Genomic DNA, 22,477 nt, shown 5'->3' on the forward strand with positions numbered 1-22,477 from the left:
GTCAGGAGCCCCAAGACCCTCTCCCCACTGCAAGGCAGAGGTCCTGAGCTTCCCGTACCCCTGGTGTTGTAGATAGAAAATGGAGGGTGTGGAGGAGCCAAACTTAAATGGTAAAAGTTTCATGAGGTTTATGAGCCACAGTTTGGTTATGCCTGTTACAGGTTAGTGTGACATTTTATGAATTTTTACGTACTTTTTACTGTTGAACTTACAGTGGGTAAGTTTATAGGCCCAACTACTATAATAGGGGTCACATCAAATGAAAAGATGACCTTGTATTTTCTAATAAGTCTCTATAGGATATTTAAATTCCAGCTTCCTCACTATACTAATCTCTTAAACATAGGTTAGAAGCAGTTGAAAGAAAGTCCACAACATCTCATACATGAAAGTACCACTTCCTACTATGATACAGAGCCATGAGGTCCTTACCAAAAAATTACTAAGCTAGGGAAAACATATTTTAGTTTGTATAGTAGTTAGTACTGAGCATTCCTTAGGAATAAAATACATTTCTATAAAGCCATAGTAACTTCTCTCCAATGTAACTGTGCCCATGCTAGCTAGTAATATGAGACAGGCCTAGACTAGAACAGAGGATAATGGGCGTTACTTATACAAAAAATAAAATAAACCAGTATCGTGTCATGAAGTGAGTTATCTTTCAGCATGGCACAAAGGTGACTGAGATCGTAACCTTTCTTTTTTGGAAAAGCATGCTTTATGCATGTACATGAAATAAGGCTGGTAGGGTAGTTATTAATGATGCTATGACACTTTTACAAGATTAAACATGTTAATCATAATGTCCTGATTATACTCTATATTCTTACTACCTAAACTTGTGTTAATTAAATTAAAGAATTACATGACACATGTTCATAAGTGGCAGAATGTGTGAAAGGTTAAGAATTGTACAGGTAGCTGTGATTTAGAGGATTCCTAACTTTTAAGGGCTCTGCTCGGAATCTTAAAAATACTTTTTAATGTAGGGTTTTTATATTATAAGCCATGATGGTAGCACGCCCTTTTTAAAGTTTGCCTGATGTTTCCCAATATTAGACCTTGTTTTCAGTTGCTTATAACTTTGCCAAACTTTAACTATTTAGGCTGAAATTTTCCAAGCCATGTCAGCCTCAAGTTAATATTTTTTTTTGGATGGTGGTGGTGGAATTTCATTCAAAACGGTTTAGTCATCTGCAAGAAGGAGGAGATGTGAATAAATTGAGCACCTTTGTTTGAAAATCTCTAAAGAACCCAATGGTTTGGAGAACGAACTTAACATTTGGCGGGGGAGTCAGGACCTTTTGCTGTCCCTGTGAAAATCTGTCTTAATTTTACTAAGGGATAAGCCTTTGAAAAAAATCACAGTGTGCATGTGCCTATTAGGGACTTAAATTTTACCAGCTTAATTCTCAGAAGTCTGTCTACATAGTGCAGGCTCCAGCCTGGAGCTCAGGGTGATTTTTCCTGCAGTTGCTGATCTGGGGTGCTGTGGCCCATGCCAATGTCAGGCACCCATAATAAAAGCAGAAAGTTTGTCTTTCCTATGCACCCAGTAATCCCACTGCTGGACGCAGGTGGCATGGAGGAGGGAGCAGCCTGATTCAAGTACAGAGGGTACAAGAGCTCGGCATGGTGGGGCATATAGGGAACAGACTGAGACAAGGAGCTGGGTTACAGGTAACTAGATATTGAGGTAGAGGGAGGGAAACTGGGACCAGGAGTGGGGGGGAAGGGAGAGACTGGAAGCAGCTGGGCTAAGAAAATAAGATTAGGAGTGAGTCATATAGGGGTGGGGACTGAGAGGCAGTAGGTGAGGGGAGGCCTAAAATTGGATGAAGGAACCAGGGAGAAACTGGAACTGAATGTGCGAAAAGACTGGGACCGACAACCAGTGGGGCTGCAGGATGCAGGTGAAGAGGAAGGGGTGTCAGAGCTGACAAATAGCCAGGGAGTAAAGGGAAAAATAAGACTGTCTGGGCAAAGGAGCTGGGGAAATGAAGTAGAGGAGAGACATTAAGATTGGACAAGGATCTCAGGGTGGGAGATTGGGGCTGGAAACTAGAGGGGATAGGGAACCTGGGTAGGGGAGAGATTAGATGAGGAGCCAGGAGGGGGTTGAACAGGAACTGACTGAAAAAGGAGACTGAGACTAAGGCTGCATCCACTAGCACTTGATTTAGTGGGCTTAGTGAAGACCAGCCAAATCGATTGCAGATTGCTTTGTGGTTGACCCCTGTACTTTACCCTGGATGAGAAGAATAATGTAAGTTAATAGAAAAGTTTCTACCGTCAACCATCCATGGCCAGTGGTGGCCCATCAATACAGCTAACTAGGCGGTCACCAAGATAAATGGCTGTTGAGGGCTTTGGAGGCGGGGGCGCCGATCGCGCGTTTCACCTAAGGCGCCAGTTGCCAGCAGCTCATCTAGGGCCACTCCTGCCTGTGGCATAGATCCGTGGTTAACTCAACCTTAGGTACTTCAACTCCAGCTATATTATTTACATAGCTGGAGTTGTTTACCTTAGGTTGAATGTCAGTGGTAGTGTAGACATAGGTTCCAATGAGAAGTTAGATGAACCGAGAGTGAGACGATCTAGGTTAGGACTGGGATAAGGGAACCAGAGGTTTTTGTAAACACAAATGGGACTACTCTGATCATTGTGATTTCCTGGCCAAAGAATTTCCCTGAATAAATTCCTATTTGAACTAGAGAATATATCTTTTACAAAAATTCATTGTTGATTTAAAAATTGATAGTGATGGATAAACTATCATCCTACTGCTTGGTAAATTGTTCCAGTGGTTAATTACTCTCACTGTTAAAAATTTGCATCTTATTTCCTGTCTGAATGTGTCTAGCTTCAACTTCCTGTCACTGGATCTTGTTACATCTTTCTCTGTTCCATGAAAGGGTCTGTTATTTAAACATTTGTTCCCCATATAAGACTGTCATCAAGTCACCTCTTACCCTTCTCTTTGTTAGCCTCTTTGAGTCTATCACTAGAAGGCATGTTTTCCAATCCAAAGAGAATAGAACTGCTCTACACCTATGCAAGATTCCTCTAGTTATACACCAATGATCACATTAGTACATTTGTCCACGCTGTTGCCTAGGAACTCAATCATCTGATTATCCACCACAAACCACTAGTGTTTTTAGAGTCACTGCCTCCCAGGATAAAGTCGTTCATTAGGATAGGGAAGGGATACAACAAAGTCAAGGATTGTTTGTAGGAGGCAGGACAGAATGGGTAAGACTTGAAGGATGGGGAATGGGCAAAAGAATGCCCATTACAGCATATTCCCCTTCACAGCCTGAAATAACATCCCAGATTTCTGAGTCTCACTATTTCCCTGCACTCTGCAAATATTTGTGGAACCCCTCTGGAAGAAAATGTGTCTCAATCCCCCTCTAATGCTGGGCCACATAGAGGATGCAAAGCTATAACTGTATCAGTTATTCTATAAACTGAATTGGCAGAGAGGTCTATGCAGCGGGCTGTAAGAGTTCCAACCCTGTTAATTACCATGTGGGTGTCAATATGATACTAAATGAAGGAACTTCTGGGATTTTTTTCAGTTTGTTTGGTTTTTTTTAATGTGTAAAGTTACATACACACAATCTGTTAAAGGAACATTATGAAGATTGCAATCAGGCTCTCAAAAAAGGGAAATGCCAGAGTCATCCTTTTTGGCATCCTTTTTGGCGCGTCCTTCATTATACAACCCCAAGTCATCCCAAGAGCGGATCCATTCTATGACTGAAGGAGACAGGAAAAATGGGGGAAAAAATTGTGATTAAGAGCGTCTTATAATGTACACACACCAGAGGACTGAATTAAGGTTGTACAGGCATCCTTAATGCTGGCATTTCCTAATTTATGAATGCTTCACTTTGCAATATAAATAATGTTTGTAATGTAATTTTTTGTGTGTAATGTAAAAATGAATAGGTACTAACAAGTCACATGCCAGCCATCATCATGATTACTCTTCTTGCACATTGTATTCCTTTTCCTTCCACACTTAATCTCTTTTCTTTTCCAGATTGTAAACTATTCGGGATGCCCAATGTCTTCCTGAATATCTGTACAGCATGTATAACATTTTTGAAGGTATTTATAAAATATAAGAATAATAAGGCCATTTCATGAGTCACCCAGACCAATATCTGGGAGCTGTTCAGGAGTAAGTTGAAGATCTCATGAGGTTTTTCAAAAGAGAAAAATCCATCTCTTAATGCAGGGGTGAGGCACCTCAGATACGGGGGCTGGATGCGGCCCCCAGCTTGCCTGGCTCTGCCCCTGAGCTGTAGCCTTGCAGTCCAACATCACTAACCTGCTAACCTTGCTTGCAAACCATACTTGCAAAAACTTATCAATTTTCACTATTCTATCTGAGCAGTAATGCAAGGCCCATGAGTTTTTATCCTGTATGATTTTAGCTTCAGCAGAAGAATAAGGGTACAAGAATGATATAAGACAAGATACAAGATTAGATATAAGTTTTTTCTTTGTTGAAATATGTATAATCTTAAAACATCAATAGATATATTTAGTGGGTAGTAGAATGTGCTGGATCTGGCTCCTTGAGATGAGACAGGTGCTACCACAGAGCCATATACTGACATAAACAATAACATACAGACATCCTACGTCCTGAAAATAGACTTGTCAGACCTGGCATCTGATGCCAGTCTCACAGGTGCGGGTGTTATAACATAATTGTCTGAGTTTAAGAACAGTACGCCCCAAAATATACCCTAACTTGAGGGGACAAACATCCTGCTTTTCTCAGAAAGCAGGAACAGCACAAGACTTGCGGTATTTCTGTGTATGTTATTCAAAGCACCCCCTCCTCACAAGAACACTGCTTGACAGCTCATGCATATTCAGAGAGGTGGTCTCATTTAATCCCACAATCAAACATGAGCACCCACAAACATCTTAGGATGCAGAAGTCTGTTTTTACCTTTCAGGGTTGGTCTAGAAAACGATTAGGCCTATAAATCTGTGCAATTCGAGAGTGCAAGGTGTGATCATCATTCTCATTTTCTCTACCTTCTCTTTACTTACTTTCTAAACTTCCCTTATAAGTACTATTCACATCTTTAGTTTCTTATGCTAGCTCTCATCTCTCACTGAAATACCTCCTATATCAACGGAGTAGGTCCTATAACTCCTCAAAGTCAGCAAGAGGGTGTGAGGTGTGAGAATGGTGTTCTATTAGGTAATTGCTACTGTATACTTAGATTATATCCATGTTACCACATAAGGTTATTAAAACTCTGTATCTAATTGTTGCCAGAAATATATGAATGTGTTTACTTGTATTGCCTATTGCAATAAAGGCAGTTATTAGTTTGTACCAGACCTATTGAGTGTGGATTCTGCGGATTCCCGAAAACTCCCTCTCAGACACAGAGATCATCAGTAACATCTAACCTTATGACAGGGGACGAGGGACAAACCAGGAATTTTCTAGTCAGATGTGGTGAGCCTTTATCCAAATTATATATATTCCTAAATGCCCGGCCAACAGTGGCGAGCCATCCAGGTGTTTTCTGGGAATCCACAGCCACAGTTTCTGTGGAAAAGAGATTTTTCCCTGTCTGGTACCAATTGGTATCATTTAGGCACTGTGTGATAATTTTAAAAGTGGAATTTTACAGTATACAGTTATACAGTTCTTGCTTGCCTAGTGACACTTACTAGTGTCACTTCCTCTTCTGGTCCCTGTGGTTTTGTTTGGCAATACGCCCAGACAAAGGGTAGCGTAAAGAAAGAGTTTTCCTTTTTTTGTTGTGACTTAACTGTTTCGTGGCCACCTGTATTGTAGTATTGGAATCTTGCCGGGAGTTGGTTATTTGTGTGTGCGTGCATTTAAGGGGTTTGAATTGTTTGGTTTTTGATAAGTGGTTGTGTCTGGATCTGACAATCCACCTTCAGAGCAGCAGGGGAATTACTTATTTTTTCATCCTGCTGAGTTGCAGGCAATCAGGAACCCATACGTTTTCCCTGTTTTTAGTCCCTGCAGCTTCCCTGGGCCACAGCCTCAAGATGGCTGGGGTAGACCCCATTACTCCCAGATTCCCCCAATGAGAGCTTTTACTGCTTCATTTGCCTTCTAGGCTTTTGAGGGAAGAGGAAGATTTTTGTACCCCTTATACTCCTATGTTGGGACTTTTCTTAATTGTGAGACCAGTCAGGGGCATTCTGTGTTTGTCTGGTCATAAGAAGGGGTCACTTTCTGACCACTGAGTTAGATTATGTTAGTGTTTAATAGTTTCAATCCTCAATATTTTTGTAAATTGTGGAAGTGAGTTATCTACAAAGTGTCATCTATGAGTGGAAATAGAGGAGAAAGAGTGGGCACAAGCATCCCGTAGGATGCATTTGGAATCATATGCCTACTGTTATGTTCTATTACATGGTGGTGGTATAAAGAGAATATAGGATGCAGAGAATCTGCAGAACCACAAGGATCCATGGGGCTTGGTGAGCCAGATCTTTGAGTTGGAAGAATGAAGGGTAGAAAGATTAAGTTATGTCTACACTAGCCCCCTCGATCGATCTAGGGAGGCTAATGAGGGTGACCGAAATTGCAAATGAAGCACGGGATTTAACTATCCCACGCTTGAGTTGCATGTTCCCAGCCGGTCATCATTTTAGAAATTGACTATCCTGAAGTAACTGCCCGGGTCTACACACGGCCGTGAAACGGGATTTCGAAATAAAGCCCTAAATTAAATTAGCTGGTATTCCTCCTGCAATGAGGTTTGCTACACAGTGTCTAATAACCGGTTGTCGTGTTTTGAGGAGAAAGGTGAGCAATCAAACTGAGGTGATTAAACAGATTCAGTGATTGAGAAGGGGGAACAGATTAAGGAGTTGAAGAAGTGGTGCAGAGAATTGGAAAGAAAGAAGGGCTTACCAGAGACAGTTCAGGACTCTGACACAGCAAGCGAAAGTGATCAGAAGACAGAGAGAGAAGAATCTCCACAGACTGAACGAGTATCTGATTATTTACCAACGGTTCCTACCCACATGTCTGGCCTTCCCATAGGGAAGGTGGAAATGATAGAGATAGAGCAAGTGACTCGGAGAAGGGTAAGAGAATTGAGAGAGTTGGCAGCAGCTGAGAAAGCTTTTTGGCAGCAAGGAATCTGACAGAGGAAGAAGATGACTCCACAGATATGAAGTCAGAAGCAGACACTGTTTTGCTAGACTCAGGCTCTGAAGAGGAAAGGTTAAGTGGAGACCCGGAAGAGAAATACTCCATATTATGCGAGCTCTTGCGGTCTCTCACTCCACCTATAGCATCGCCTCCCCAGATGGCAGCATTAATTGCAACACCTTCGAAGGCTCAATTTGAGAGAGAATTACAGCAAATACTAGAATGAGAATTAGAGCAGTAGCCAAAGCTATGCAAACTGCTGATTTGTATTATTTTACTATCACCTAGATGCAGGTGAGAGTGTGTAAGTTTACAGCCTAGAGATGCAATACCAAAACTGTCAACTCCCTCACCATCTATTAGGGCGATAACCTTCAAGGCAGAGAGCCTGACATTTTTATTCCCAAGGGAACACCCCCTAAGGACACCAAGAGTTGGGTTCCTGGGTGATAATACACCACCCAGGCTTAGGTGTGACTGATGTACTGATGGATGGCACATCACTAATGTCCTTACTGGGCAAGAGAACTCCCCCAAGCTCTTTATGAACTGCTCCCTGGAGTTTTCTGTAAAAGTTAGCTCTGAGGAGGAGATTGATTTGGGAATAAGTCAGGAAGGTAATTCCACCATTGGACTGTAGTGAGTCAGCATGGCCTCTGGCTGACCCGGAAGGGGAAGCACTCCATAAGACCCCTTGGTGGGTGGGGATAGAGCTGCCTAGTCCCTCCCACAAGAAGCAGGTGGGCAGGTGTGGGACTACAAGAGCAGGGACTGAGAGCTCAGTTAGAGCCTTGTGGGTGAGCAGGCCAGACGCTCTCCCCAGCCTCCCCAGGGGGAGGTATGGCTGCCCCGTCATACAAGGGATGACTGGGTTGGGTCCCCAGGATTACTGCCTGGGAGATGGGCCAAGGCCACCCGAACACCGCCAAGCTCCGAGAATGGGCTGAGATGGTCAGAGCCCATACCAGTCCCCAGAGAAGGGGCTGCGCTGCTGGGACCAGTGAGCAATCCTGACCTTGACATCCTGCCAGCACTTTCGCCCTCAGAGGACTCTGAGAATCAGCTGTCGTGCCAGGTAGGCCCACAGGAGGAACTGGGAAGCAGCCCAAGGAAAGTCAACCCCAGGCCAGCTGATGAGATGGAGGTTGGTTGGGCAGCGTGTTGCGGCCTGGATCCCTGCTGACCCAGTGGCAGCCTGTTCTGCCACTGTTAGGGTCCTGGGATGGGATGCAGTGGAGTGGGTGGGCCTGCATCCCCCCTGCTACTCCTCCACCTTGGGTGGCAGGTTCCCGCTGTAGGGAGAAAACCCCAGCTCTTGTCAGCTTTCTGCCAGAGAAAGGAGAACTGTTTGCTGCCCTGCACTCATCCCAGGCCTGGGCGCCTGAACTCTCAATAACTGTTTATTTGCTGCCCCATCCTGAACCAGGGCCTGGGCCACTAACCCCCGAGACTGGAAGTTTGCTGCCAAGTCCCAAACTGTTTGGGACTTCACGCAGGGCTAGGGCCAGGGAGCTGGAAATCTCTGTTTAGCTGGCCAGTGTAGTGAGCCAGTGTGGCCTCCTGTTGACCCGGATGTTTACATGGACATTCCATGCTCTAGCTTTGGATACCCTGTGGAAGGGTAAACTTTAGACATTAAAACTTTAGATTCAGTTGCTAAACAGGTGGGAATGATGGGCAATGTTTCTATCACTATGGATGCTCAGAGAGTCCAGAAAATGGCCCAAATCTTTGGTCTGTGACAGAAGGACGACTGGGTCAAGATCCTACAGTTCATTATGGATCAGGCATTACAGAGCACCTTACCTTTGAGGTGAGGAATCTTTTGCACACACGGTGGCCCTGCTGCAGCAAAAACAATATCCCGGACAGTCTGGAGTGGTGAGCAGCTAAGTCTGAAACAAAAGCAACATGAGACATGCCCCCCATACCACCAGTTCCATTTGCAGCTGCGCGCTGCCGGGAACAGCCACAGGGAATCAGAGCTAGAGGGACCACCATATGTGAGCTTAGTAGTCAATAATTCACTTCCTCATTTTCAGGAAAAGGTCAACATGCTCATTAAAAAGAAGACTGCCTTAGGCGAGGCCCTGGCTTTGTTAGCCAAGGCCCATTCACAGGTGCCAGAGGGTATGTCTAGACTATATGCCTCTGCCAACGGAGGCATGTAAAATAGGCTACCCAACACAGTCAATGAAGCGGGGATTTAAATATCCCCAGCTTCATTAAAATAAAAATGGCCGCTGCGCTGTGCCGGCTCAGCTGATTGTCGGCACAGCGTGCGAGTCAAAACACAGATCGGTCGACAGCGGAAGCCTTTGTTGACCGCTCCTTTATGCCTTGTGAAATGAAGTTTACAAGAGTGGTCGACAAAGGCTTCCCTTGTCGACCGATCCACATCTTGACTTGAGCGCTGTGCCGATGATCAGTTGAGCCTACCCAACGCAGTGGCCATTTTTATTTTAATGAAGTCGGGGATATTTAAATCCCTGCTTCATAGACTATGTCGGGTAGCCTATTTTACATGCCTCTGTCGGCAGAGGCATGTAGTCTAGACGTACCCTAAGGGGTGAAAGAAAATTCCGGTGGCAGCTTTGCAAGATCTTCAGGCTTCCACAGTAGGGATTGAGGGTCCAAATGGAATTCCTCAAGTACAAACCTGAACTAACTCACAATTTTCTAGATCTCAGCATTGACATAATAATAATAACTAGCACAACAACTGACAGAGATGTATATCTAGATCTAGGGGAGGGCCTCCTTGGGATCATGTTCCTTTCTCTACAGGTACAGCCCAAGTCACCAGCGCTGCACCAGTGTGATAATCTTTGGGCTATGCATCATTTAATGCAACTAAATCTTGAGGAACTCAAGGAGCTTTGAACATATTTGGTCAAGCTGGAACCAGGAGGCACTCATCCTCATCCAAACCAGCCAGTGGCCTCCATGGACTCAGCTCCACCCTCTGAGTGGTTGTACCCACTTCCTGAAGAAAATACTCTTGAGGCAGTAGAGCCTGAGGACACAAACAGTGCCCTATCCGTTTATGCCATCACTTGTCAGTCACCATCATAATGGATGGAGGGGATGCATCTGCTAAAAAACAGTACCCCTATCCAGATCAAGCTGTGCTAAAACAATTAAGTCCTTATTGGCCAGAGGGTATTGCATACGTGTACTTCCACATCAAATTCGTCCTGTCAAGAAACTAGATGGTTCTTGGCACCTGACTATTGATTACAGATGTTTAAATCAGGTTGCACCTACTTGTGCCCCTGCAGTAGCCAAAATCCCAGATCTTATCAAATCTTTAGACCCAGAGTCCACATGGTTTACTGTCCTAGACATCAGAAACAGCTTCAGGAGTTTACCAGTGGCTCAAAAATCCTCATATAAGTTTGCATTTAGTTTCCAGGACATTCAGTATTCTTGGACTAGGTTATCATAAAGCTATAAATATGGCCATGCACTATTTCAGGCTTAAATGCAAAGAGTACTTGAATAATTTTCTAAACTTTCTATTTTGTTTCATTTTATAGATGATCTGAGTCTAGCTACTCGCACCTCAGAGGAGCACTTGGCAAGATTGGACAAGCTGTTACAAATCCTAGAAAAAGTGGGATTGAAGTGCAACCCTGTCAAACACAGCTAATGAAATCCAATGTTTCCTTCTTAGGTCACACTCTGACAAGGAAGAAGGTGGAGGCAGTTTGACAACTACCAATACTAGAGAACCCTACAGCCCTTAGATCATTCTTGGGCCTAACTGGCTTCCACAGAGAGTTTGCTTCTATTGCAGGTCCGTTGTACTAGTTACTCCAGAAGATGTATAGTGGGAATGGACTGAACAACATATGGACGCAGTGTCTCATCTGAATCAGGCCATTGCCAAGCCTCTGATGTTGATCAGTCCAAATCCTGAGCTATTTTTCCTCCTGAAGGTGGTAGTGAGTGTAAATGCATTGGTGGCCATTGCTTCACAAAAGAGAGACCTGAGAAAGTCTGACCTATGGTCTATGCCTCATGTTCACTATCTGCAGTAGAGCTCAGACATAACAACTGTGAGAAGTATTTATTGGCCACCAGCTGGGCCACCATCATTTTGCTTTCTTAATTGGCTTCAGCCCAATCATATTGCACTCATTGCACCCCCCCCCCCCCCATACTCCCCTGTCAACCGAGTTAAAGAGAACAAGCCTTCTCTCACTGGGGGACCCCTGTGAAAGTGGAATTGGGTCACATTTCCCAGGGCAGTTTTGCAAAGACTATCTTAAATTAATGGGAGTTTCGCAGAGACTAAACATCCCATGCTGACCGTCAGTCGTCTGGGATGGTGGTATGAACTAATCAAATGATAATGATTTGAGGAAACTGGTTGATGCCAATAGGAGCAATTGGGATACCCTTATGCTTTTGCTTCTCGAACATTTAATTTGGCACATCTGTGGCACTCAACTAGAGGGAATCAAAATGGATACCTACCTGCAAAATCTGCAAGAACATTTAAATTAGGTCCACTTGCAGGTAGCTGCCAAACTGTGTAAACCTTGACGTAAGACCAAAGCCTATCTTGATATGAACTAGAGAGAGAACACTTGGGAAGTTGAAGACCTGGTAATGTCACTATCCTATAAAGCCCCAGAGCACAATTGTGTGATCGATGGATCGGACCCTTCCGAATCATCGACAAACTCATTTCAGCAGTGCACAGAATCAGGGTAACAGGAGAAAATAAGCATAATAGGGATAAAATCTATCACACTATACAGTTAAAGCTGTATTGATCACCCAGGTCCCTGGAGCAGGTTGTTCCCCAGTCGCTAGGTGAACCAGCCTCTGAGAAGTCTCCTCTGGAACGTCAGTCCAGCTGATTGCAGTTAGTTGATCACAGTTAGGAAATGGACAGTGAGATTCCTGATTTGCTATTCCTTCATCTTTATCCTGAAAGCAAGACTATGTTCAAACCCGGGACTCAAACTTGGCAGAAAGAATCTTTGGTAAAAACCCAGAACCCCAACGTATGCCAGCGAATCAGCACTCAAGTGTCCAACCTGAAGCATCATATTACATCTAAGAAAGTGGAATGTTTTCTCACTGTCAACCAGGGTGATGAACTTGTTTTACAAATGTAGGCCAATATGCCACAAGACAATCTTTTGAGTCCTGTACCCAAGATTGAGCATAACTTGAGTCTTGAGGTAACATTAATTTTTATTTGGAACTGAATTGAGGAGACAAAGGTTGGGATCCAAAAGGGATTATGATTTAGGAATATACTCTGAAACAGAGAAAGCTAATAACCGTCTTTAAATGAGGGAAAATTTTCTGCCTAGACTAATAAAATATCCATGTCAATACACCATATGCCAGCATTTATGGCTGGTAGACATCAGGTAGGAATTTGTGTAGCTTTTCAGCACCCAGATAATTGTGTTTGATCAGATTATGTCAGGGGAATTGTTCAGTCATCTATCAAAGACCAAACCCCAGAAATTGTCAATATAAGCCCCTACCTTGGCTTTGTCTATCAACCAATTCGACCTATTATAGGTTAAACCCTTAAGGGAGAACCCAAAGTGAGGAGGATGCAACAATTACATCTCGTACATAATTGATTCAGCATCCCTTGTACATGGAATCGGACGTAGGTGAGCTCTTTAATGAGGCTCAAAGGAAAATTAACCAATTTATTGTCCAAAATAATGATCAGGAAAAGGATCTGGCTTTAGGAAAGGAAATTATTTGTTCTACTTATGTAGAATATGTTGTAGATACCATTACAGAAAGATTACATTCCCTTAAATTGGGAAGAGTCCCTAACTTGATTAAGGATGAACAATTGCTTAATTGGTATTGTCCCAAATGTTTCCAGAGGCATGAAAAGGAGCAATCTACTTGTTTGGATGCATGCCCACGTACATCCTTCAGTATCATATGGCAAATAGGATCTGTGACACCACACCCCAACCAACACTGCTATTCAGTCTCTAAAATTTGTGCTGAGGAGCAGTCCTTGTATGTTTCATTCACAGTGTCCTTGCCTCTGTTTGATCCAGATAAGGATGTGTCTGAGCAATTGGGTACTGTCCAATCCATAGGTCACCCTGAAGACATCTGTAAGGAACATGTGGGAGTGCCTCCCTTGGATGTCTATCACACACCAACCCGAACATGGAAGATACCACAGATGACCTTCCATGTTGCTCCATGTTGCTCTAAAAAAGGGCCCCAGTACATCTGCAGGTGTAATGTGTTTGAGGCAAATACAGTTCTGGGTGGACTCCAGGGACAGCTTCATAACTGATCATTATGTGCAGCCCAGTTAACTAAATGGAAGACTCTGACCAACGGGGTGACCTATCCAGGGAATGGCCTATTTTGCACAGTCATTAACAGAAAGGTATTCCAGTGTAGCTCCTTGGCGTGTCTGGTCACAGATCGAAATATTTGTTTTACTCCAATTTATCGTAATTTTCCTCAATCAGTAATCAAGGGATTTCCCCAATTCCTGCCTTTGAGAACACAACTGTAGTTTTATTGGAACCCTCATGCCAGGATTTAGCGGTCCAGAATTCCCTCAACATTTTTGGTCTATATTCCTCCTTCGGGATTACAATTTAAACAAATGTTGGCCTGTAAAGACACTCACCTCATCCAAATCACTAATGATATGGACAAGGCCTGACAGACAGTCACCCAGTTATTAGAGTGAATGAATTAGAAACAAGTGTCCCTTGGGAGACACCCAATCTAACAGGATGGGTTATTGTTCATAGAGTTGCAACGGGAATCATATTACCATTCTAGGTGGTCTGTGCTGTAAAATCCATGCCTTGCAAAGACGCATAATGAAAAGAAAAAAGCATCTACGCATCCTTTATCAAGAAAGGGACATCTATATTTCAGAGAGTTTGTCTGTTTATGTGTCTGTTTGCCGTGTGTCTGTCCCCCAGCTGGGGGACATTTATCCCTGCCCCGGCTGTGCTCACTGCAGGCCAGGGAGAGGCATTTCTCACCTGGCTGTAAGCTGTGGTGAGAGAGGCCTCGGGTAGTCTTTTTTCCCCGGGGCAGCCTGTATACTGAGCCCCTCATTCCCAGCCCCACTGCCCTGAGCACTGATTTAAATAAAGCATGTACATTTTCATTTTATTTTCTAAAAAACAATTATTAATTGAATTAAGGGCTCGAGCAACACTGAGTAAATCTTCTGATCTTAAATAAAGCAAATTTCTTTACTAAGGAAAGCAGAGAAATAATCAAAGCATATAAAGATTAATTTTCTAGTAACTATAAGCAAAGAAACATTGATTCCCATCCACATTGTATGTACTAAATATTTTCTATTAGCTACACTGTTCAAACTTAACGTACAGTGAGTAAAATTCTGCCTTCTTTGCAAAGAAGGTGTGTGTGTTTTATGGTATTGATTTTTCACAGTGGGAATGTGTTATAGCATCAGGGTGGTTACAAATCAAACAAAAGTCCATTTATTTCATAGGCCAACTAGAACACTGTTTCAGTTCAAAGCCAATCATGATCAATTCTTTCAGGAGAGGAGCAAACAATCACAGCCCATACAGCGTGGTGCGTGATGCTGTACTAGCACTGGTAATATTAAGTAAGAAGAGGTGGCCTATCTGTTGATGAAGCATACTCAGACTGAGCCAATATGCACACATCTTGTAGTTTCTTACGCTAAGTCTACACATAAAACATTAAAGTGAAAGTATGGCTATGGCACCAGTGCTGGGAGAGAGCTCTCCTGGTGCTCTATGTAACCACCTAAATGAGGAGTATAGCTCCCAGCGCTGGGAGCTTGTTTACACTGGCGCTTTAAAGCGCTGTAATTTGCTGCACTGGCAATGGCACTTTTCCCACACCCCTACACCAAAAAGTTGCTGCATGATAATGTGGCAGTGTAGATAGGGCCTTACTCTTTGCATTCTTTCACGTGCCCTACAGGTGACCAGAGCACTTGCTGTGCATTCACATTCTCCCTCCTTTTTGATGGTTGTTCCTGTGGTGTCTTCTGCATTGAACCTCTGCAATTCCTTGACTCTGTTTAGTTGATGACTATCTGTTTTGTTCACCCAAATGTTCTCCACAGTTATGGTAGTGAGGGGTGTATGTGTGCAAAATGAACACAATGGTGGTTGGCAGCTGTATTGCAAATTGTAAACTGAAGAATGTGAATGGGAAGGTCAGTGATGCAGGATTAATATTGTGGATTCTGGCTCCTGTCCTAAAATCTGAAGGACAACTCTGCTCTGGGGCTGACTTTGAGCAGACTTGAAGGGCATGTCTACACTATGAAATTATTTCAAAATAACTTATTTCAAAATAATAGCTCCTGAAATAGCTATTTGGAAATAAACGTTATACCTCATGGAAAGCAGGAGTTATTATTTTGAAATAATCAACCCGTTATTTAATAGTGTGGATGCTCTGTTTGTTATTTTGAAATAAGTGTAGACCAGGGCCAAAAATTGGTCTGGTGTTGAAATTTGCATAAATATCTCAACAATCATAAATGTGGGCTTTGAAGGGCACAGAAAATCCACCCTATATTCAGCAACCAGGTAAAGCCACCTGTGGAAATTGGAGTGTGGTCTGAAAAAGTACCAATAGAGTGTGCATGGGAAAGGGGGGGGGGGAAGGTAGGTTGTTTTAAAATGTTAGCAAGTTCTATATAGGGTTAAAAACATGTTAAAAGTTAGAGGTGGGGAGAGGGGAGAAGTTTTGGGATGAGATGAGGAAGGAATGAAAGTAGGGCACAGCAAAAAGAGGCAACTTTGCTCATCCTAACACATTTGTATCCTGGTTCCCTGATAGAAATGGGTGAGCTCAAAGGAGGCGAAAAGGTCAGCATTTTTGAAGTATGAGCAGCTAGGGATTGGACCAACAAATGCCTGGCAGCTCAACAAAAGCAGGTGATCTGCCTGGCAACAGGACTGGCAATTTGCTAGCACCTGGTGATCTGCCCAGCAACAGGCTTGAAAGCTTCATGTCCATCAGCTGAGCAATGCATATCTGTGATTTGACCTATCACATCAGTGCTGAATGTAAAATAAACAAATTAAAAAGTGTTATCAGTCAAGACACACAGTGAAGTTTCAACCTGGAACATAACTATGGACCTCATTCAGCAAAGCACTTAACCATTAGTTTCCATTTGACAGAAGCCAATGGGAATTAAGCTCCTGTTTGAAGCTAAGTGCATGTTTAAGTGCGTTGCTGAATAGTGGTGCATACATCTGCTATCTGTGATAACAAGCACTATAGTTAAGATTGAATAAAAACTTCTCTGTTTTCTCTTTTACTTGCTCAGGTCAGCAAGTACTCAGGACTCTAGTCTCCATGCTAGGGAGGTGTGTCAGAATCCGAATTCCACTGCAACTCAGGCCCAAGCTCTCTTTTTGCAGTGTCAATGCAGATGCAGCCATGCACCTAAGTCAGAATGCCTGTGTCATGCAGTATGGGTGTGTTAGTATGACTGTGGGACCTTGGTCCAGCAAGCATAAACATAGGCAGTATGGATGCTCTAGTTTGGAAACAACAAGTCCACGAGCTACATCCCACAGACCAGGAGTTAGTGTGCTTAACAGACAAATCCAGAGAGGCCAAAGAGAGAAGCAGTGGTGCAGCCCAATGAGACCCAGGAAAGCTAAGAGCCCTTGGCTGTGTCTACACTGGGCCACTTATTCTGGAAAAGCAGCCGCTTTTCCGGAATAACTTGCCAGCTGTCTACACTGGCCGCTTGCTTTTCCGGAAAAGCAATGACGATCTACTGTAAAATTGTCAGTGTTTTTCTGGAAAAACTATGCTGCTCCCGTTTGGGCAAAAGTCCTTTTCCGGAAAAACTGTTCCGGAAAAGGGCCAGTGTAGACAGCACAGTAGTCTTTTCCGCAAAAAAGCCCCGATCGCGAAAATGACGATCGGGGCTTTTTTGCAGAAAAGCGCGTCTACAATGGCCACGGACGCTTTTCCGGAAAAAGTGCTTTTCCGAAAAAGCATCCTGCCAATGTAGACATGCTTTTTCCGGAAATACTTATAACGGAAAACTGTTCCGTTTTAAGCATTTCCGGAAAAGGGTGCCAGTGTAGATGTAGCCCTTGGGTCTAGCATCCTGGGATCCAAATATGGAGTCAGGTGAATGTCCATCCAACAGAGGGAGCTTTATCGGTGCTCTCTGTGATGGTGTGAAAAGAGTGATGTCCTAATGTAGCTGTATATCCTGCTGCCCTGTTTAATCCAACCTTGCAAAAAACTGCAGGCAAATAGCAGTAGCAAAGGCTTCAACTCATCCTCCAATACTCCATTCACATCAGAGAGGATATAACTTAAGTACAGAATGGATCATTTAAAATGATTAAGAATTAGTATTTTCTCTCCCCTTCTCCTACAGCTTTTCTTTGAAGACCAAAAATAACATCTTTCCCCACAAAATTAAAAGGGAAAACTCTACATTTATACAAGATTGAAGCTATGCATTTAAAGAAAAAAAGATAAGAATTACAAAATATAACATACCTCACAGTAAGAACAGCATATGTAAAATATTTTCCATGGTTAACTATTCTGTTTTTTTTATGTTATGTATCTGCAATGTGGTTGAGTTATGTATGAGTTCTCCATTTCCTGGCTTGTTTATTTAAGTTTATTTGAGATCTTCATATTGCATTCATATAATATTTTGAAAGTCACATGCTTAAAAAAGATCCCCAACACTTTCCTCAAATTCAATAGTGTCTGAAATATTTGACTGGAATGGGATCCTCTCATATTTCTGCAAGATTAGATAAGAATTAAGGCCTAGGGTAAACAAGTGTAGTGTAGCTACACTGATGTTACTGGAGTTGTACCAATTGTGGGTTTAACTTGCTTTTTGTGAGAAGCCCAAATTCCCCAGAATTGCCCCTCAATTAGCCTTAATTGGCTCCTCAGGCATGAAGCATAGACCAGTATCTGCTTTATCAGTGCTCTGATGTTTTCCAGCAAGCCTCACATAGTTTAGGTAAATGAGCAGAAAGTGTTTTCCTGGGCCATAATTTTCAGGTGGGCCCCAAACTCAGAAGCCACAGAGATTTGCCTAGCAGCTAGCAGATTGTTTCCACCCTAGCAGATACGGATAAGTGTACTAGGGAGCAGATCTGCCTACATGGCTAGGCAAAAAGCCTAAGCAAAAATTCCATATAAGGGTATATGCAAATACATATGCAAATTCACATGTACTCTCAAAGTAGGCACCTCACAGCACAACACTCCCCAAACCAATCTCTACCGCCAGCATTAGTTCTTCGGTTTTCTCACATTATGTATCAGCTACACATCCTTTCTATCAAGTATCTTTTCTTCTTCTTCTTCTTTCCCACCAAATAGCCACTATTGTTCCTCCATTCATTCTCTCTTCTTCTTCCCCATCTACTATGTCATACACAGGCTTCTCTTTTTGTTCTGAGGTCACTGCTGCTATTGCAACTCCACCTCCTACCTTAACCACCCTGATGCTTGTCTTTCCCTCCCCAGACTTCCTCTGTGATTCTCTCCTTGGAGGAGAGGGTCAAGAAGCTCAGCTAATAGCATTCATGAGACAAGAGGTGAGAGGGGAAGAGAGTCTGAGTCACTGCCCTTATCCTTCTTGGTAGTCAGCACTGTCAGCCAAAACTTAAAGTCCCCTTAGTTTTTGAGGGAGGCTGGAGGGCTGTGGCCAGTGTCAAAAAGCCAAAAGTTAGGCAACTTTGTAGTGGGATCTATAGCAGCACACAACTGAGGGAAGTATACTCAACACGCACACTTAAGTACATTGCCACCTCAGGACCAAGTAATCCCCAGGCTGGTTCTATGAGTCAGAAACAAACATAGCAATTGGATGGCAGGATGGCAATGCCTATCGATGCAATAATGAGTCACTCAATTGTACTTAAAAGTCGCCATCTCATTAGCATAAAACCCCCATTTTGTGCAAAATCCTTATGCCTATCCCAGAGAGGCACAAGGATTTTGCACAAAATGGGGTTCTTGCACAAAAAATCCCCCATCCACGCTGCTTCTTTTTGCGCAAAAACCCCTTGCGCACAAAGAAACAACAGAAAATATGCTAATGAGATTGTGACTTATGCTAATGAGTCACTCATTAGCATTTTTTCTTCTGAAAAAACTGGCAGTGTAGACAAAGCCAAACTGTCTTGTTTCTAAATTACGTAAACTCTTTTGGGCCTAGACTGGACCTTCAAGTTCACACACCACTTGGTAAGTCTGGGGCACTACCAGAAACTAACATAGTTTTCCAACAAAGCAACACACATTACCTAACTAGGTGTTTCCCTGGATGATTATGACTGCTTCTTATCTGCATTACTATGTCACTTAGAGGCCCTTGTCATAGATCAGGACCCAAACACAAAGGACAAAAAGATGGTTCCTTCACCAAGCGGTAACAGTCCAGCTTTCTACCTTCTCACAATAACACCTTGTTTCCTGACCCCACAACCTGCATCAAAGGACTTGTTTGGAACCAGAGGAAATTTGTGCTTGTCTACATAGCACCAGCAGTGTGTAGCAAGGACACGTGCTTTATAAAATGCTCAAATGTACTGTTCTCTAACTGCCTTATGTAGGTTCTGTCATGATGTAAGAGGTATTTAGTTTGCAGGATTGCGTTACCATGGACTAGTACACCAGCAAAGTCTACATGGGGCAGTTGGAGCAGAGTACATTTGAGTACTCCATGTATCATACAACCCTGGTGTGCACTGCTGATGCCATGTAGACAAACCTTTTGATGCAGTTTGTGGATACCACATTCCTTCCTCCAACATGTAGCTCCAATTCCTCCTCCAGTATACCAATATCCAGTAATCCACAAATGGAGTGTTCTGACTGGTTGTCCTTTCCAGCTGACTGGGATCTGCTAAGTTGAGCATGAGCACTCATAACTTGGTGGTTCTAAAATTATACAAATCTGTGACGGGTGGCAGGTATGGGGAATTGCTCTTTGATGCAAGGGGCAGACTGGCTCAAAGCCTGATTTCTTCCCAGGGGAATATCACTGCAGTTGAATCACCCTAGTGACCTCTTAGAGAAGAGCTCATTGAAGAGGAAACAAACACTGAACGAGACTGAGTAAAGGAGATACCCAAACATAAGAAAAGGGACTAGAAGAAGGCAAGTAGCCTTGGAAGAAAAAGAAAGGGGGAGGGGAGAAGAAAGAGAATTGTTAATTATTATTTAAAAGAACATTTTTGTCAAAACATGACAACGCTCAATTATTATTTATACACACAACTGGATCCCTGGTCTCAATGGAGCTACACTGATTTATACCAGTGGAGGATCTGGCTCACCATGACAGAAGCTACAGACACGGTTGAGATGTGGTATTTTGCCTTCAGTGGCCCAGCTGGGGAGTAGCACCAAAGAGGGTTCCCCTTCACTCCTTCTCTGGTAAGAAAGTGCCAGCAGCACTCCTTCATTCAGCTTGTAGGGAGTAGCAGCACCAATCAATCCTCTTCATTCATCCAGAAAATAAGCAACACTTTTGGGCTATCTTTAAGCCCTAGAGCGGCATAAGTAGCTTAAACTCTTTTATAAGCTTTAGTTGCCCAAGTCTTCAAAGTTGCTTAATACCATTAAAGCTGTTTAAGCAGCTTAAGACGCTTTAGACTATTGGCATGTGGTTTGGGGTTGTAGCATAACATCCTAGCCTGTGAACCCTGTGAACCAGCCAGTCCACCACTGAGTTAATAGGTTTGAACAGAGAAATTGGATCTGACCTTTGTAAACTCAACGGGGCTAAGTTTTGTTTGTTTGTTTTTCAACTTCTCTTTTCACTCTGTGGAATTAAAGCTGTCCTTGGAAACCAGACAGGTTTGGCCCTTTGCAACTGAGTTTTCACAGGGCTTCGGTTGCCCATGAATGCCAGGGTATAACTTTGTAGCCTTCAGTGAACCTGAATTCATAGCTGTCACATAAAAAGTCATATGTGGGTCCTGCAACTTAGTAGGCCCGGGATGGATGTTTCCATCCTAGCTGTACATATCCTGGTAACCTTGTACCTTACAAGCGCAAACAGCTGCTGGGCTTTATCAGCTTTAATCCATGCCTTGAGCTGGGAAACTGCTGAGCAGTAAACAAGTTTGACCTCAGTTTCCAGCCCCATGGGAACATTAAGATTGGCATTCAGCCAGCTCGCAGACTCTCAGTAAACAACTGTAGTATAACTAGTGTAGGGAGTCCCATGCCCGGTGAGTCTTACCAGGGACCTAGACCATGGAGGGTGCCCTGGATTCCCCCCACAGAAGCCACATCCACTATAGCTTGGTGTGAGGTGACAGGAATGGAACTCCCCACAGACTGAAGGGGTGTAAGCATTTCTAAGTGCCTGTTGCTCTCTTGTGCATTGCTCTGCCTGTGCTTATTGATGTATCACTTTGCAGTAGCTGTGTAATCATTTGGCAGTATTCACTCTGTAGCAGTAGTGACGTAGTGAGATTAATACAAGCAACTATCCCTAATCGACTCTGTGGTGAAGTGAATCCATAATCCTGTTTGGCTATGCCCCTGTGAGTTGACAATAGTTATTCCTGTCTGTCACAGCTCTGGATGATCACCCTGATTCTGGTCACACACTGGATTGCTGTGTGGAGCTCCATCCATTGAATCCACCACTGCTTTAAGACCCTAGAATCTGAATGAAGTTCAAGCATTGTTTCTGTCTTTGGGTCTCTAGGAACACTCTCTGGCACCCCCACCCAGGAGCTGCATTCATGCCCATTGTACCTGGACCAGTGCTAATCTTTCCCTCTCCCCACAGCTTAAACACATTCTCTCTCAGACCCCTGCCTCAAGATGTGAGCTTTCCAGTTTACCTCTTGAAGGGAACATGTGATAAGAGTAGCATATAGCATAGAGACACTCACACGAGATTCTATAGCACTTCTGTTCTGTCTTAAATCACACCAAATTTACAAAGATCTTCATGTATTTCTCTGCCTTTGTTTCCTCACCATTCCAGAACATTCTTTGGGTTGTCTGGGACCACACAATGTTCTCTGCTTCAGGGAATACCTTGAGTTCTGAAATATGGTGCCTTCTCCACCCTTCTCCCTGAGCTTGCCTCCTCTGACCTTGGCTTGTCTGTCCCCTGCCTTCTTCTGCCCAAATTTCCTGTGTATCTGAATCTTCCCCTTGTGAATCCTTTTCTAACATCTGTTCGGTCACCTCTCTCTCATTGTGCTGTTTGGGCGATTTCCACTCTCTCTGCTTCCTTCTCCTTTCAGACCACAGGAGGAAGTA

General features: G+C 43.4%; 1 long non-coding RNA gene across 1 annotated transcript in view; it reads right to left on the minus strand.

Annotated features, from left to right (window-relative positions):
* Nucleotides 1-3,603: 3,603 nt before the first annotated feature.
* Nucleotides 3,604-22,477, minus strand: part of LOC142826599 (uncharacterized) — a 56,763-nt gene continuing 37,889 nt past the window's right edge. The window contains exons 2-3 of the long non-coding RNA XR_012900829.1: nt 8,990-9,078; nt 3,604-3,768 (exon numbers count right to left, since the gene is read on the minus strand). This is a non-coding gene — a long non-coding RNA (uncharacterized LOC142826599). The remainder of the gene's footprint in view (nt 3,769-8,989; nt 9,079-22,477) is intronic.

Source organism: Pelodiscus sinensis, chromosome 1 (assembly GCF_049634645.1).
Source record: "Pelodiscus sinensis isolate JC-2024 chromosome 1, ASM4963464v1, whole genome shotgun sequence".
In the NCBI taxonomy this organism is placed as follows: domain Eukaryota; kingdom Metazoa; phylum Chordata; order Testudines; family Trionychidae; genus Pelodiscus; species Pelodiscus sinensis.